At 36.6% G+C, this 16,761-nt stretch overlaps 1 protein-coding gene across 4 annotated transcripts in view; it reads left to right on the forward strand.

Moving 5' to 3' along the window:
• Positions 1-11,273: 11,273 nt before the first annotated feature.
• The window catches only part of LOC141491945 (uncharacterized), a 43,582-nt gene continuing 38,094 nt past the window's right edge, over positions 11,274-16,761 (forward strand). For 3 of the 4 annotated variants that reach the window (XM_074192661.1, XM_074192662.1, XM_074192659.1), the window contains exon 1: positions 11,274-11,420. The gene's annotated coding sequence lies outside the window, so the exon portion shown is untranslated. The remainder of the gene's footprint in view (positions 11,421-16,761) is intronic. The other variant, XM_074192660.1, reaches the window with a different exon arrangement.

Consider the following 16,761-nt stretch of genomic DNA (forward strand, 5'->3'; position numbering starts at 1 on the left):
AAAAAGAAGAGAAACAGTAAAAATCAGGTTACACTCATACAGTGTTTCTACATAGCACAGGTTACCTACCTGTACAGGAGACACTTACCTTCTTCATTCAAAGTTACTAGAAAATCGGCCAATTGGGATATTCATTCATTCATTCAACATTTATCAAGTTTCTGGGTGCTACTGATTTCATTTGTGCTAGTTATTTCTACTAGGCTTATTACTTCTACATAATGTAGCTATCTCAGACTGATGATAATGTCCCATACTGACAATGTCCCAGAATCCCCCATAGGGGTTTTTCAGATCTTGCTGAATGAATAAGTCAAGTGTAAATTATATTCTCTTCCTTTCTTCATTTGCCAAGACCATAGAAAATTACAGAAGGGTATAGAAGTTGGTACACTGGATCAGATCCATGTCTCTGTTATTAACTAAGAGGCACGTAATCAGAGGGTGTTGGCATGCTCTTTGTAATCTGTCCATAGTTCAAGGTTCACATAGATGATGGTTGAGAGGCAGCCCCAAATTGCAGGGACAAATTGTGGTTCAAGAGATCCAGGTACAGGATCATATAGAAATAGGTCCATAGACCTTTACTGAATTCATATTGATTTTGCCACTGCATTTATGCCAAATGCAGCTAAGTCTATCTAGATCAAGTAGTTCTATCCCATTTTCTAGCTTGCTAGGAAAGATGTCATTCTGTTTTATTTTGCATCTAGGTCAAGTTGCAGAAACTTGTTCCACAAGTATCTAAGGTTCCTTCCTCAACCAGCGTTGCATGAGGGTATTGACTTCTCTCCCCGGCTTCTATGAGGCAAACCAACTTAGTCTGTGGCCAGTCCTTATCTACAGTAACTTCCCCATCCTCTCTAACTGATTGAGGCCAGCACATCCAAAAGCAACATGTAAACAGTATTTTGACCTCAGATTCCTGCTGTCTTAGAAAATAGCAAGACACTGTCACTGGAACTTATACCCTAATGTGTGTGTTCTTTAGGACCAATGGGCAGGAGCCAAAGGACAGGGAGATCCCTGGTTCATAGTTTTCTAAGTAGACCTCTCATTAGACTCATATCACATGATTGTACATGTATAACCTTTATCAGATTATTCACTGTTGTGGGGGTGGGGGAGGGAAGGGAGGGAGGCAGAAAATGCAAAACTCAAAAACTTATAAAAATGATGAATGTTGAAAACTATCTTTGCATGTAATTGTAAAAAATAAAATGACATTCAAAAAAATAGACTCAGGAATGTCCTGGTAATTTGCCCCCAAATGGCTTGATCAGATCAGTGGCCTTGCATCTTAATGATATCAAACTCAAAATGAAATAGGGGCTAATAAACCAAACATAAGGATTTGGCCTCACTGTTTTATTTTTATTTAGTTGGTTAAATAATTCCTAATTTCATTTTAAACTGATTTGAGACCTCTGGACTTAGGATATAGGAAGCATCCAAAGATTAAGATTCTTTTACACTTTGATTTCCTTGATTTTTTTTCCCCTAAAGCAGTTCCCACACATTCATACTTTCTTTCAGACTTAATATATTATAGTATTTGATGCATATCTCTTCTTGGGTTCATATATTCTTGTTTGGATGGTTGACTCAATTGTGTATTATTATATTTTTTAATGAGTGAATGCAAATGTTCTCCCCATCAAATATCACTTGCCTTGGTTACTGACAGTGAGTTTGTGTATCTCTCTGAGTCAAAACTTCAGGCACTGGTAAGAGGAAAATGTCACTTATGTGTCTCACTTTTGTGTTCCTAGGAGGAAAAAAGACTTCAGAGTTTTGCAAGTTTGTCTCATCTATGTCTATCTGTGGGTGGCAGGAAGGAGTCAGAGGACTAGCTCCAGCTGATTAGATTGTGAGGAGCAAAAGCTGCCGATGTACATCAATTCCAGGCTAAGCTAATTAGACTCTCCTCTGAGAGTAGTGCTCCAAGACTTTCCCTAACTCTAATATCAAAGAAAGATACCCTGAGAGGAAGACGGTTTTCTTCTGATGTCAATCTCAAAAGATAAGGAACGTTGTTCAAAATGTTACTATTTCCCCTTAATATTGTACAGATCTATCATCCTTGAATTTATTTATACTTTTTTTTTGAGTTCACACATATTTTCAGCCCATATCAATTTCATGGTGCTAGATAAAGAGGCAGAAGAGAGGACTTGTGGTCAGTCACCCTCATTATGTAAACTTAGGCAATAGTAATAAAAATAATAATTTACATTTAGATGAAACTTTCAGATTTATAAAAATACTTTCTTCAGAACTTACGAGTTCAAAAATATTTATAGCCGTTCTTTTCATAGTAGTCCCAAACTGGAAACTAAAAAAGTTTCTCATTTTGGGGGAAAATGGCTTAACAAATAATGCTATATCAACATAATAAGAAAAGACAATGATCAGTTTTGGAAATTTCCTCGTAGAGTGAAGTCAACAGAACTAAGATAACAATTTATACATTACCAAAGACATCATAGAGAAACAATCCTTGGAAGACTTTAGAAGTCTGAGCCATTTTAGGAGAAATAAGTTCAGAGGACTGAAGATGAAACATATATAGATGAAAAGCTTAAAATGCATAAAGACTCACTTTTTTTGGTATGACTAATATAGGAATTTGTCTTGTGTCCGTATGCATATCTATTATGAGGGTGTTTTGTTGTTCAGTAGGGTGGGAGGGCATTAGGAGGGAGAGATGATAAAAGTTTGAAAAAATAAAAATAATTTTAATCCTGCGAGGAAGAAATTATAAGGATTACTACTCAAATTTTAATTCAATTTGGCAAACATTTATTAAATTCTTACTATATACAAGATACAAGGCTAAGTTTGGGGAATAGGGGATGAGTTAATAAAATAAAAAACAAAGTTCCTGCTTTCAAAGATCCTTATGGTGTACTGGGGTTGGGACATGGAACATGTCCACAAACATATAAATACAAAGTCATTTGAGGAGGTAGAGAGTACTAACATTTGGGAGAAATCTAGGAAGGTAGCTCCTGATATGAAGAAATGAGAACTGAATGCATTCTAGAAACAAAGAATGAGAACTTAAAAGTCCATGGGGAGGAAACTAAGGTTTGTAGGTTAACTGACTTTTTTCTTGTTGACATAGCTAGTGTCAGCACCAGATGCCAAATCCAAGTCCATGTCCTGTGCTCTTTCTAATATACAGCTCTAAAAGTCCCTTATTCTCCCTTGGGCTCATTTTCTCACTTGTAAAATAACTGGACTATTTACCAGGTCCTCTCTAAAGACTTTTCCAGTTTTTAATATACTATAATTCTCTTATACTTGGGGTTATGTGATATAGACCTTTTTTTTCTTTGTCTAATTTATTTTGTCTGATCAATCAACAAGCATTTTTTAAACTTCTATTTTTATCTAGGCTAAAAATACACCAAGTGAGACAGTTTAACTGACCTCCAGAAGCTTATAGCCTAAAGGAGGCTACTAGTTCTAATACACTGGAATTGAATGAATAAATCAATGCTGATGCATTGGAAATGAATGAACACATCAATAAGCTTAATGATTTCTTGGATTTAAGGAACATTGCCTTTTATCTCTCATTTTTCTTGAGTGAAGAGCCCTAATCCATCCTTTTACAGTAATTGCCTCCCTTCCCAAGATTATTTCAATTGCTCTTATCCCTAACTCTCTCAAGTCTTCATTGGTATGAGGGAGTGGAAAAAAGTAATAATCTTATAGTCATGAGGTTTTTAGTTTGAATGCTGGCAGTTGATGTAATGTGTTCATGAATGAGCACGTCATTTAAGCTCTCATTTTTAAAATACTTGTACCAGTTACCTATTGTGGTTATTTGGGGTTATTGTGATTACAAAGTGCTTTGTGAAATACTACAGAAATATGAGTTGAAATTTTAATTATTTCTTGAATTGTGCTCATCTCAACTAAAAATAGAATTTCAGATAAGAATATTCCATGATTTTGAACAGCTGTGAAACAATATTGATACATCATCGAATCCACACTATAGATTGTTTTTAAGTTTTAAATTTTCTCTAGAATAGCAGCCATTTTTTTCAGATCTGTGCTCACTAGTCTCAACATTTATCAAAACTGGAGTGTATGTTCTTTTTAATTACACATTAAAACTCTCAAGTACTAATTTATGCCAACCACACATGGTTCTTTTATCGCTTTATCACATAATTTGGCAACTACTGCTTCGCAACTCTATCACATCCAGTATTTAAATAGCTAGGTTGACTATTGGAGATTTCCCTCTTGTAACACAGGTTTTGTAACAGGAATGATTAACAACTGCCACCTGCTGGAAATTGTTGCCTACTGTCCTAGAGTAGAAATAGAAGTCAGAAAGCCTTAGAACAATTCAGAAGCAAGCTTGGCTTCACAGCACCCCCCCCCCAGTGGCCCTGGGCCATGCCTCAAGGTCTTCTCTATATTGCTTGAATCCGCAAGTGCACAAACCCATCCTGGGAGACCTGCTTAGAACAGAATCAACTATAGATGTAACTGACTAGGTTCCTGTAGGTTCCAAGCTCCAGAGATGGGGAGAACACTCCTCTCCCTTCCTCCCCCAATTCCCTACACCCCACACCCCAGGGCTTGGAAAGGTCAGGGTGCTTTTTGCCAGGGCCTTTGCCCAGGTATTCCTCTCTCTCTAAAGGCTGGCAAGTAGAAACATGTGCTCCCAACAAATCAACACAACTGTCAGGAACCTAAATGTACTCTTGCTTCATTCTCTGACACATAAAAAAATTTCCTCTGAATAATCACTTCTTGTTAAAAAAAAAAAAAGTATGTTGGAGATACTTGGTAATCGAGGAAAGATGATAGCAAAAGACATTTCAAACAAAGGAAGAAGCTTTCCAGCTCAGGTTTCATGGGGTCCCTACCATTGTAAGAACACCATTCATCTCAAAAGAAAAAGTCATCTGGTGAAGTTGGCAGAGACTCAGAGCTTGCAATATAATTTTCAAGCAGCTATAGAGTTGGGATTACAGTAGAATATGTTAGCATTACACTTATAAAATTTTAATTTCCTTTCCTTTCTTTCATTCATTTAGTAGGACCAACTTTGGACATGGCTTGACAGGATCAGTGATTCAGAGCTGAAGAGCTTTAGAGATCCTCTAGCCCAGTGGTGGTATCAACAAATAGGGATAGCTAGTTGTTGTTAAGGCATTTTATTTTTAGGTTTTTGCAAGGCAAATGGGGTTAAGTGGCTTGCCCAAGGCCACACAGCTAGGTAATTATTAAATGTCTGAGACTGGATTTGAACTCAGGTACTCCTGACTCCAGGGCCGGTGCTTTATACACTGTGCCACCTAGCCGCCCCAAGGCATTTTTTTCAATTGTGTCTGACTCTTCATGACCTCATTTGGGGTTTTCTTGGCAAAGGTACTGGAGAGCTTTACCATTTCCTTCTCTAGCTCATTTTACAGATGAGCAAACAGAGGCAGATTTAAGTGACTTTTATGTCACTTAAAAAAAGGTCACACGGTTAACAAGTATCTGAGGCTAGATTTGAACCCAGGAAGATGGGTCTTCCTGACACCAGGCCTGCCATTCTATCCACAATGCCACCTATCTACCCTAAATATATTGCCTTAGAAAATGACAAATCTACCTATCTTGTATTATGTTTTTTATTTATTTTGTTAAACATTTTCCAGTTAAATTTAATTGGATTTGGGCTTAGGAGTTTTGCAGGTTGCTTAGAGCCACATCTGCTCTAGCAAAAAACTCTCATTGTACAGAAGAGAAAAGTGATGCCAACTTGCTCAAGGTCACACAGGTTTGGCTATGGGACACCTAGAAAAATCCCCCAACCCTGAAATGTTCACCTCCATCTCCCTACTAAAGCTTTGTTATACTTTTGTCTTTTAATTGTGTTAATAATTGTAGGAATTTGATAGAAGATAAGAAAAATTTATCAAGCACTTGATGTTCACCAGGTACTGTATTAAGGACTGTAATTCTCATTTAAATTTGGGGATGGGGTTGAAGAACAGAGGCAGAAAGTGGCACAGTGTAGAGAGACCCAGCCCTAGAGTCGGAAAACACATCTTCCTGAGCTCTAATCTGTCCTCAAACATATACTTGGACCCAGATGGTTCTGAAGGAGAAAGGGGATGGCTGGTGACTTTGCACAACAGCCCTCATTTAAATCCAGCTCTCTTGTATGTCATGGCATCACTTCCCTGATGTCATGCCTTCTTCCACAATGAAGGACAAACATCAATCAATTAGTCACGTGGCCCTGGGCAAGTCATTTCACCTTGTTCCTCATCTCTGCATTGACCTGGAGAAGGAAATGGTAAACCACATCAGTGTCTTTGCCAAGAAAACCCCACAAGGAGTCATAAAGAGTTGGAGGCAGCTGAACTACCACAAATAAACACTTGCAGATTCAAGCAATAGTATATCTTCTGGCAGAGAAACTAGAAGGAGCAAAGGAGAGACCAACAATATAGAATGGAAGCACTGAAGGAATACATTGCCAGCTTCCCAATTTGACAGAAGGTAAGTCCAATGAGACCAGTCCACCACTGCTGGTCTTTTGGAGTCTACTATTCCACTTGTTTATTAATACATTCATAATAATTTCTATTTTCTAATGTACAGGTCAAATTCCTTTAGTTCCTTTAAATTTCATTCTGAAAATTTATTTTTCAATTATTACAATGACATAATACAAAAACAACAATGAAAGTCCGAAGTTAAACTCAAACCAAATGCAGTGATTAAATCCTTGATCCTAGAGGACAGAAAATAAAACACACTTCCCTCTCTTGAGGAGATAGAAAAGAAATTTACGTAATTATTTTGCTGTATATTTGAAAGGAATAGCAAAATGTATGTAGATTTGCAACTTCATGTACAATCATCATTTTATTGTACTATGTCAAGGAAATGCTTATTCCACAGTTAAAAATAATATTAAAAACCCACTTTTCTTCCAAACTTTCCTAATTTTATTGTACCACCATTTTTATAGTCTCCTAGGTTTATAACCTATCCTTATCTTCATCTCCCCACTCATTTCTCATTTATATATTTAATTAATTGCTAAGTATTTTCATTTCCACTTCTATCTCTTCACATATACTCTCATAGCCACACCCTTAATTCAAGACTATCACCACTCAGATTATTTCAGGGACTTCTTACCTTTGTTCAGTAGTGTCCAACTCTTTGTGACCCCATTTGGAGTTTTCTTGGCAGAGATACTAGCATGCCTTGACTTTTCCTTCTCTAGCTCATTTTACAGTTGAAGAAACTATGCAAACAGAGTAAAGTGACTTAGCCAGAATCACAAAGCTAGTAAATGTCTAAGGTCAGTTATGATTTAAGAAGTTTGAGTCTTCCTGACTACAGACCTGGCATTCTATCTACTGCACCACCTAGCCACTCTTTCTTCAAGTCACCTTAAAAAAATCTTTTCTAAATCATAATTACTAAGGTCTTTTCTCTATAACTATCTTGTATCAAATCACCTTGCATTTTTCTTTTTATCTTTATTTTATAAATACTTATATCTGCCTCAAATATTATGCAAGCTTCTTATGGGAATTATTTCATTTCATTATTTTTAATATACCCATCTTGCAGAATTCCTAGCAAATAAAATGGGCTCAATATAGGAAGGAAACTTACAGCTTTTTGAATTATTTCCCAAGCTAATTTGTGAACCACACAATAATAATAACCACATTTTATAATCACATCTCATTTTTGACCCCTAACAATATTCCCTGACTTGATTACCCACTTCATTGACTGAATTACTTTTGGCTAGTTTCAAAAATCAAATCCATCCTCAAAGGACAAAGATCTGCTCTTCCCAATACTGCTTATAAGAATATGCCAAGAACTTATGACAATTGCCAAAAAGTATTTATAAAAATATTCAAAATAAGGAATCATCACTGAAATTAATGTCATTATTTTATTTATTAAACATTTCCTGTGAGCAAAGTACTTAATAGGCATACAAATAGAAAAAGCAAGGAGATCACACATTTAGGATTCTTCAGTTGTAAAAAAAGAAGGCCCAGAATTTAATGCACAGTGGCAAAACTGATGGTAATTCATCTTTAATGTATTTATTCCACTTCCACAGGAAAAAAAAATACATAACTCTTTCTGCTGCTGATAAAGCATTTGACAAGGGACCTTTGGTATGAGATTATTTTTTCTACATCTTTAATTGCTGTGACCACTGAGGAAGGAGGTCTATAGCAACTGCAGAAGCAGTTACTAAGCCAAATCTCTACAAAGGCAGAGGGCCAGGCTAGATACAAGGGTGGTGGTCTTGGGTGTAAGAATGGTTCTGTTATTTCTAGTTTCTTGGGCTCAGGATCCTAGATTGTATCTACCTAGGGAAGGTGGTGATTGAGGAGATGGTGATAGTTTGATGAACTTGGTAAGCCTACCTCTTGTTTCTCCTTTAGGAGAGGGAGTTCAGCTAGGTGACTTGCCTCTCTATTGGTGACTGTCAGGGAGATTTGAAGGAAACAGAACTCATCTAAATGTTTAAATTCTGCCTTATTTGTTTAAAATCCTTAAGCATTTTGGGGGAAAGGTTTGAGAACAGGAAAAGACATGGAATGCTACTGCCCAGGAAGTCCTTTGGAGAAGGAGTTTGAGAATGTTGGTCAGTATCTAGAAGTCAAGGAAGATCACTAGAGAGCTTTGAGGGAAAAGCAGAGAAGGCAGAGAAGGCAGCTTTGGCACTGATACTAGAAATAATTTTAGAAAGGATTATTTTGGAGACAGTTGGTCCGGAAAAGAGGAAAGGTTTATAGAATGTTAAAATAATATAGCTGGAAAATTCCTTATAAACTGTCTAGTTCAACTCTTCTCACTTTTACAGTTGAGGAAACAGCATGCAGATGCAGCATGGTGCAGCTGGACCACCTGAATTAGAACCCAACCCATACCAGCTGTGTGATTATTTTTTTTGTTTGTTTTTGTTTTTGTTAGGATTTTGCAAGGCAAATGGGGTTAAGTGGCTTGCCAAAGGCCACACAGCTAGGTAATTATTAAGTGTCTGAGGCTGGATTTGAACCCAGGGACTCCTGATTCCAGGGCCGGTGCTCCATCCACTGTGCCACCTAGCTGCCCCTGTGTGATTATTTTCAAGTCACTTCAACTCTATAAGAATTCTTGAATTAGACTAAAGGCCTCTAAAGTCCTTCCAACTCTAAATCTATGATCCTATATTTTTAAAAATAATTTTTGGGGGGCAGCTAGGTGGCACAGTGGATAGAGCACCGGCCCTGGAGTCAGGAGTCCCTGGGTTCAAATCCAGCCTCAGACACTTAATAATTACCTAGCTGTGTGGCCTTCGGCAAGCCACTTAACCCCATTTGCCTTGCAAAATCCTAAAAAAAAATTAATTTTTTTCAGTTATCTACTTAATAACTCCTTCTGATCCTCCTCCTCACACTGAAAAAAGAAAAGTAGAATTCTAGGAAGAAATATGCACAGTCAAGCAAAACTAATTCCCATATTGATTATGTTAAAATATTTGTTTCATTCTGTATATACATATATACGTATATTATATATATATATATATATATATATATATATTATAATCTCTATCAGGAGATAGGTAGCACTCTTCATTATCAGTTCTCTGAAATAAAATTGGGTTGATCAGAGTTCTTCAGTCTTTCAAAATTGTATATTTTTAAAATGTCATTGTTTTAGTATAAATTTTTCCTGGTTCTGCATATTTTACTCTAGATTAGTTTATACAAGCCTTCCTAAGGTTTCTCTTATTGCACAACAGTATTCCATTCATATCTCATAATTTGTTCAGCCATTCCCCAATCCATCATCGTATGACTGAAAGGGACCTTGGAAGTCATTTAGTCCGACCTCTAATTTTATATGTGAGAAAAATAAGGTCCAATGAAGTAAAGTGATTTATTCTACCAAAGTTTCAGGCAGTAAATTAACAACTAAACAAGGATTAAAAGCTAGGTCTCTTGAGTATCACAGAGTTAATACCTCCTCTCCATCCATAAAATTCTATAAGAGAGACCAGTTTTCCTCAAAACATTTGGGGATCATAAAACACTAGAGAAGAAAAATAATATACAAATCATCTCTTTTGCTTCCGCTACATAAAAAAAAAAATTCATTTGAACAAGTAAAAGGAATGATAGTGATTCTGATGGGGGCGCCATTACATTTGGCATTTGTCTTAAAAATAGTATAAATAGGTAATTCATGTCATAAGCAAAAGCTACTATCTTATCATATTAAGTATTAAATTAATGCTTGTGATATTATATTAGTCGAATGATTGATTTTTTAAAATTTGTTAACATTTTATTTGCTTTCCAATTATATATAATAGTAATATGTACCTATCATTTTTGTAAGGTTCTGAATTTTACAAGTTCCCTCTCCCTCCCCCCTCCACAGAAGGCCATCTGATTGTCTTCACATTGTTTCCATGCTATACATTAATGTAAATTGAACGTGTTATAAGAATAGAGGGGAAAAAATGTACTTCAATCTGTGTTCAGATTTCAATGGCTGTCTCTGGGGTGAGTTCCTTTCTTTATCATAAGTCCACCAGAGAAGCTGCTTCAATATTTTCCCCACAGTTGCTATTAATAGCTTGTACCTCCACTTTATTCTTCCCCACTCTCCTTTATTCTATTCTCTCTCTCCTTTCATCCTGGCCCGGTCCAAAAATGTATTGTATCTGAGTACCCTCTCCCTCTATCTTCCCTCTCTTCTATCACCTATTACCCCTTCCCCCTCCCATTCCCCCTTATTCCCTTCCCTTTCTTCTTATTTTTCTCTAAGATTTCCTCACCCTATTAAGTGTGTATGTTATTTCCTCTCTGAGCCATTTCTGATGAGAATGAAAGCTCACTCATTCCCCCTAGGCAAAGGATTGTTAAAGGCAACACATTTTAAGAGCCCCCAGGGTTAGATGGGGCTAGCTGGGTTCAGGGATAGACAAATAGCCGCACAAATCCTCTGGGTAATATAGCTTAAATCTGTGAGATCGGGTGACTTCCCCAGGAGTCAGGGAATAAGGGTACAAGGAAGAAACTCTACCTAGGGCGGGTGGTTTAGTCCTGGAGCAGGGATGCTTTAAGAGCTGCAGCCAGAAAGGTCAAAACAATAGAGAATGGAATCCTGAAAGGTAGGGTCAGAGAGGATGCTGGGTACCGGATAGTACAGTCTCAGAACGCGGGTGGGAAGGGTCGAGGGAGGGGGGTGGGAGAAGGGGTTGAAGTCAAGGGGAGGGGGGGAGGGGGTGGGAAAATATTTGGTTAGTATTAGTATAAATCAGCGTCTTCTATGGCAGCGAACAAGCCTTCTGAAATTTTAAGTGTGGTCTCCGCAGAATGCAGAGGGGGAAAGCTAAGTCCCGGTAAGTCCAGGTAAGAGTTAGATCAGAGATGGGAGAGATGCTCCCTCCAGGTCACTGAGGAACGAAAAAAAGAAGAAATTAAGGGAATTATCTGATCACTTTCCATTTCCTCACCACTAACCTATTCGCCTGATTCTCGAGTGTTTTAAAACAAGGATTGGTTGTTTGAGAGGGGCTCAGCCCCAGGGGACCCTAAGTAACCGTCTCCTAAAGGTAGACTTCGAAGAGAACTGTCCAACTGCGCCGTTGGGGCGAGAGCAGTGGCGGCGGGGCCCCCCGAGAGCCCGGCCGGAGGAGTTGAGGGTGGGGGCGGTGGGAGCTGCCCCCAGAATGCCGGAGGGAGACTGGTGATGGGAGTCTGGGGGTGGAGGTGTGGAAGGGAGCTCTCGGGAAATGGGAAGAGGGAAAGGGACCTGCTGGTGATGGGGGAATGATAGAATAACTAGAGATTTGGGGTTTGGTTAGTAGTTTTTTGGTTTTTTGTTTTTAGTTCAAATCTGTGTTTTCCCCTCAGCAATTTACCTTAGCTGATGCCCATCGTCAACCGCCCTGCAAATTACGTCTTTAGAGAGTTAACTGGGGACATTGAGAGATTGTGACCTTTTTTAGGGTCACACAGCAACTAAATCTGGACTTGAATCCAGATCTTCCTGAAGCCAGCTTTTTATGGAAGCAGAGATTAAATTGCTGCTTCTCTTTTATGGTTTACCTAGATTATGATCAAATTTAGATTATAATATTTTTAAAATGTAAACTGGAATTCATAAAAGCACTTTAAGGACTGCATTATCTGATTTGAGCCTCACAAACACCAGGTGTGGTAAGTACTCCCTGCATTATTATTTCCATTTTGTAGATCGGGAATGCAAACCTCAAATTCGCCTATGTCCAAATACCCAGGAAGTAGCAGAGGAAGGATTTGAATCCAAGTTGGCAGTTTAATTAGATTTTAGGAAATCAATGTATATAAACAATAAAGATAAAAGGGTTTTAGAACTGTTTGAATCATTCAGTAAAAAAGCAAAAAAGTGTTTATCCCCTGTCATGTGCTAAGCATTATGGGAAGACTAAGGACAAAAACAAAATACTACCTGTCCTCGAGAAGCTTACGTTTCAAGGGGGGTGACTACATGTACATAGAGAATCTATACAAATGAAATACAAGAAAAATCTTGAAGAAAAGTCCCTAACAGCTGAGAACATGGGTAAAGCTGTAACTAGTATTTGAACTGAATCTTCAAGGAAATCCAGTGGGCAGATAAAAAAGAAAGATAATTTTAGACAGCTACTACAAAGGCACACAGAAATGAAGGATATCAAAGACAGTTTGACTGACCATAGAGAATATGGAGAAGACTAGAATGGGAAGAAGAGACTGGTTGCAAAGAAATTTAAATGCCAAACAGAGGAGGGTTACATTTATTTGATTCTAGAGGTTCCAGAAAACCCTGGAGAACATTGTGTAGGGGTAGACATGAGTAGACCTGGAGTGAAAGAGAATCACTTTGGTAGCTACATAGGGAGAGACTTGAAGCAGATACAACAAAAATGTTTAGAAAAGAAGGAAGACCTGAACTAGAGTGGTGGAAGTTTGAGTGGAAATAAGGGGACATAAACAGAAATGCTGTGGAGTCAGAAAAGATCAAATGATTGGATATGTGCAGTGAGTAAGGATGACAGTAAGGAGCCAAGGATCCTTACATCAAGGATGTAAATTTGGTTGGAAGCATGGTGGTACACTCAACAGTGATGGAATGTTAAAATGTTAAATGTTAAAATGCAGGTTTGAGAGTGAGAGATGAGTTCTGTTTTGGGACATGTTGAGTTTTGAGATACATATATAGATCAGCAATTTGAATGTTTAATAGGTAGTTTGTGATGTGGGCCTGTAACTCAAGACTGAGACTAAAATGGATATAAAAACATGGAAGTTATCTACATAAAGATTTGGATTTCTGAGAGCTAATGAACTCACCAAGAGAATGTCTAGATGGAAAAAAGGGAATAAGTCAAAGTTCCCACAGTTAGGAGGACACAGATGCTACTCCTACAAAGGAATCTAAGGAGTAGTCAAAAAGGGAGGAGAAACAAGAGAAAGTGTTAAAAAAAAAAAAGCAGAGAAGAGTCATTATCCAGAAAAAGGTAGTCAACAAACACAAAGAGATCATAAAGGGTAAGAATTAGAATGAGCAATTAAGAGATTATTAGTGACTTTGGAGAGAGCAGTTATGAAAAAGGTTAAGAAATTCAAAGATTGAATGGTCAGATCAAGAGATTAACAATTCAATGTTAATTTGGAAGGTAGTCTCCAATAGAGTGCTTCAGAGATCTGAATTTAGAATTGAAAAGGTCTTTAGGAGTCACCAAATCAAACTACTGTACATACTTATCCCTTCCTTTCCTATTTCCCCTACTCCCTCATACCCACCATTTTAGGATGAGAGGGACCTGAGAAATCATGTGACTTGTCCAAGTTCTCATGAGTAAGGAGGCATAGATAGTCAAGATAGGGCTCGTTTCCTTCACCTTTTTTTTTTTCCTTCTCCAAATCTGTTACACCTTAATCTGACCAACACTAGGGTTACCCATTCCTTTGTCTCTTTTCTCTTGGTCTAAATCTTTCTTGACTTATTGGGGAGATCTGCTGACTTTATATAAAGATTCTTTAGTATAGTCCCATTTAACTTGAAAAAAGTACCAAATCAATTCCAGTGGCCCTCTAATTATGTTTAAATCATCTTGGAGGGTCCACACTCTCCTTAATGACATCTCTGCCACTTGTCTAGACATAGGTATTAATAAATATAAAGGAGAAACAATTAATAGTAATAATAATAATAATTCTCCACCTATGATATCCAAGCACTGTATCAAGTACTAGGGATACAAAGAAAGGCAAACTCCCCACAAAAGAAATTCACTTCAATGTGATTCTATAAAAATAAAAGGACTTTGGCCACGGAAATAACTCTTCTTCAGTATTTTAAAAAAATATTCTAATTTGAAGCTACTTCAGAACTTCCCTAATACTTGAACCACTATTAATTCATTGTCACTTACTGACCCCTATAATAATTCTAGGGAGGTTAAGGGCATTATGTGGAAGGGATGAAGGGATATCAAGGTAAAAGATGGCATCTTTTAAAAACAGAATCTTCTGAGACCTATTTGTTCTTATTTGCTCACTTAGCTATTGGAGGCTAGGTTTTAGTCATATGTGTGTTGTCTTATATAACTTGGATATCAATCATATTTGATACACCGATTTTCCCCCCTAGTAAACTACTTCCCTTTCTATTTTAAATAGCTACATTTTTGTTTATACAAAACTTTACAAAAATTTATATACTCAAATTTTTTATTTTTTATAAACACCTTCATCCCTTGTGTGGTTAAGATCACACATCTTATTTATTCCTCTGAAAGGTATGTTAACTGCTTCTCTTCTAAATTTTTAATACAGTGATCTTCAGAACTTAGGACATGCATCCATTTTGAATTTCTGTCATAATGCTTTCCAATTTTCTCAAAAGTTCTTAACAAATAAAAGATTTTTTATCTTGATAATTTTTTCTTTTAATTAAAGATTTTATTTATTTTGAGTTTTACAATTTTTCCTCCAATCTTACTTCCCTTCCCCCACCCCCACAGAAAACAATTTGTCAGTCTTTACATTGTTTCCATGTTGTACATTGATCCAAATTAAGTGTGATAAGAGAGAAATTATATCCTTAAAGAAGAAATATAAAGTATAAGAGATAACAAGATCAGACCATAAGATATCAGTTTTTTTTCCCCTAAATTAAAGGGAATAGTCCTTGAACTTTGTTCAAACTCCAGTTCTTTATCTGGATACAGATGGTATTCTCCATTGCAGACAGCCCCAAATTATCCCTGGTTGTTGCACTGATGAAATAAGCATGTCCAATATCTTGATAAATTTCTTTTGGATTTTTTAAATAACTGGAATATTGAGTTCAATTATTTTTTTGTTCGTTCTTGTTCAATCTGTACCGTTTCTCTACTTTTCTATTTTTATAACCAGAACTAAAGATGAAGTCTAGAAGTGCTATTTGCCCTTCATTCCTAAAATTTTTTTCATTATTTCTGGTAATAATATACTGTTTTTGTTCTTTCAAATGAATTTTGTTATTTTGTTCTGCCTTTATAAATTATTCTTTTGGTAATTTGATTGGTACAACATTAAATCTCTAAATTAACTTTGGCAGAATTGTCATTGTTATTCTATCAGCACAGCCCAGCTACTAATATTCATTAAAGTTGTATTTTTTTATTTCTTTAAGGAAAACTTTGTTATTGAATCTATAAAATTATTGTTTAGTAGACTCAAATATTTTTTATGTATGGTGTAACTAATCTGTTTTTTGCCTCTTACCTCTTGGATATGTAGAAATACTGATTTTTGTGAGTTTACTTGCAGTCTGCAAGTCTGTTGAAGCTAGTTATTTTAATTTTAGCTATTAAATTATTTTAATTAGTTTCCTTTATTGATTATCTAGGATTTTTAAGGTAAATCAGCATGTCAATAGCAAATAAGTGTAATTTTGTTTTCTCTTTCCCTAATATTGTCTTTAATTTCTTTCTTTTGTCTCATTGTTATTGGTAGTATTCCCAGTACTATAACAAATAATGGCAGTGAAAGGAATATTCCTTATTTTTCACTTGTATTTATCGGGAAAATTTCTAGTGCAAACTACTAATAATGCAAATCATAATCATAGCTTCACTTCACAACCAACAAGTGAACAAGGATGCCAAACAATTGGAATGTGAATAATGGAGGGGTTGAGACAAAACAGATGCATTGTTGGTAAAAATATGATTTGGCATAGTCATTCTGGAAAAGTTTAGAATTATGTAGGTAAAGTGTCTATAGTTATCATAGTACTTGTATCAAAAATGTTACAGCTAGATATATACCCCCAAGGAGAGCAGAAGTAGTAGGAAGAGAAGGAGAAAGAGGAAAGGAGGAGGAAGAAAAGGAAAAGGGAGAGAAGGAAGAGGAAAAGGAGGAATGAAAAGGAGAAGGCAGAGGGAGGTGATAAAAAGGAAGAAGACGAGGAGGAAGAGGAGGAGGAGAGGAAAGACAAGAATGAAAAAGGAAAAAAAAGCCACACATACAACAAAATATTTATATTTATGGAATCACAATTGGTGGTAGCAAAGCAAAATACATGCCCATTACATGGGGAATGGCAAAATGTGGTGAATAAATAAAGTAATGACAGATATGGTGAATACATAGAAGCATGGACTTACATGAAATGATGCAGAGTAAAGCAAAACCAAGAAAGCAATGTGACTACATAATGACTATAATAATGTTTAAG

Source organism: Macrotis lagotis, chromosome 6, assembly GCF_037893015.1.
Source record: "Macrotis lagotis isolate mMagLag1 chromosome 6, bilby.v1.9.chrom.fasta, whole genome shotgun sequence".
Classification (NCBI taxonomy): domain Eukaryota; kingdom Metazoa; phylum Chordata; class Mammalia; order Peramelemorphia; family Peramelidae; genus Macrotis; species Macrotis lagotis.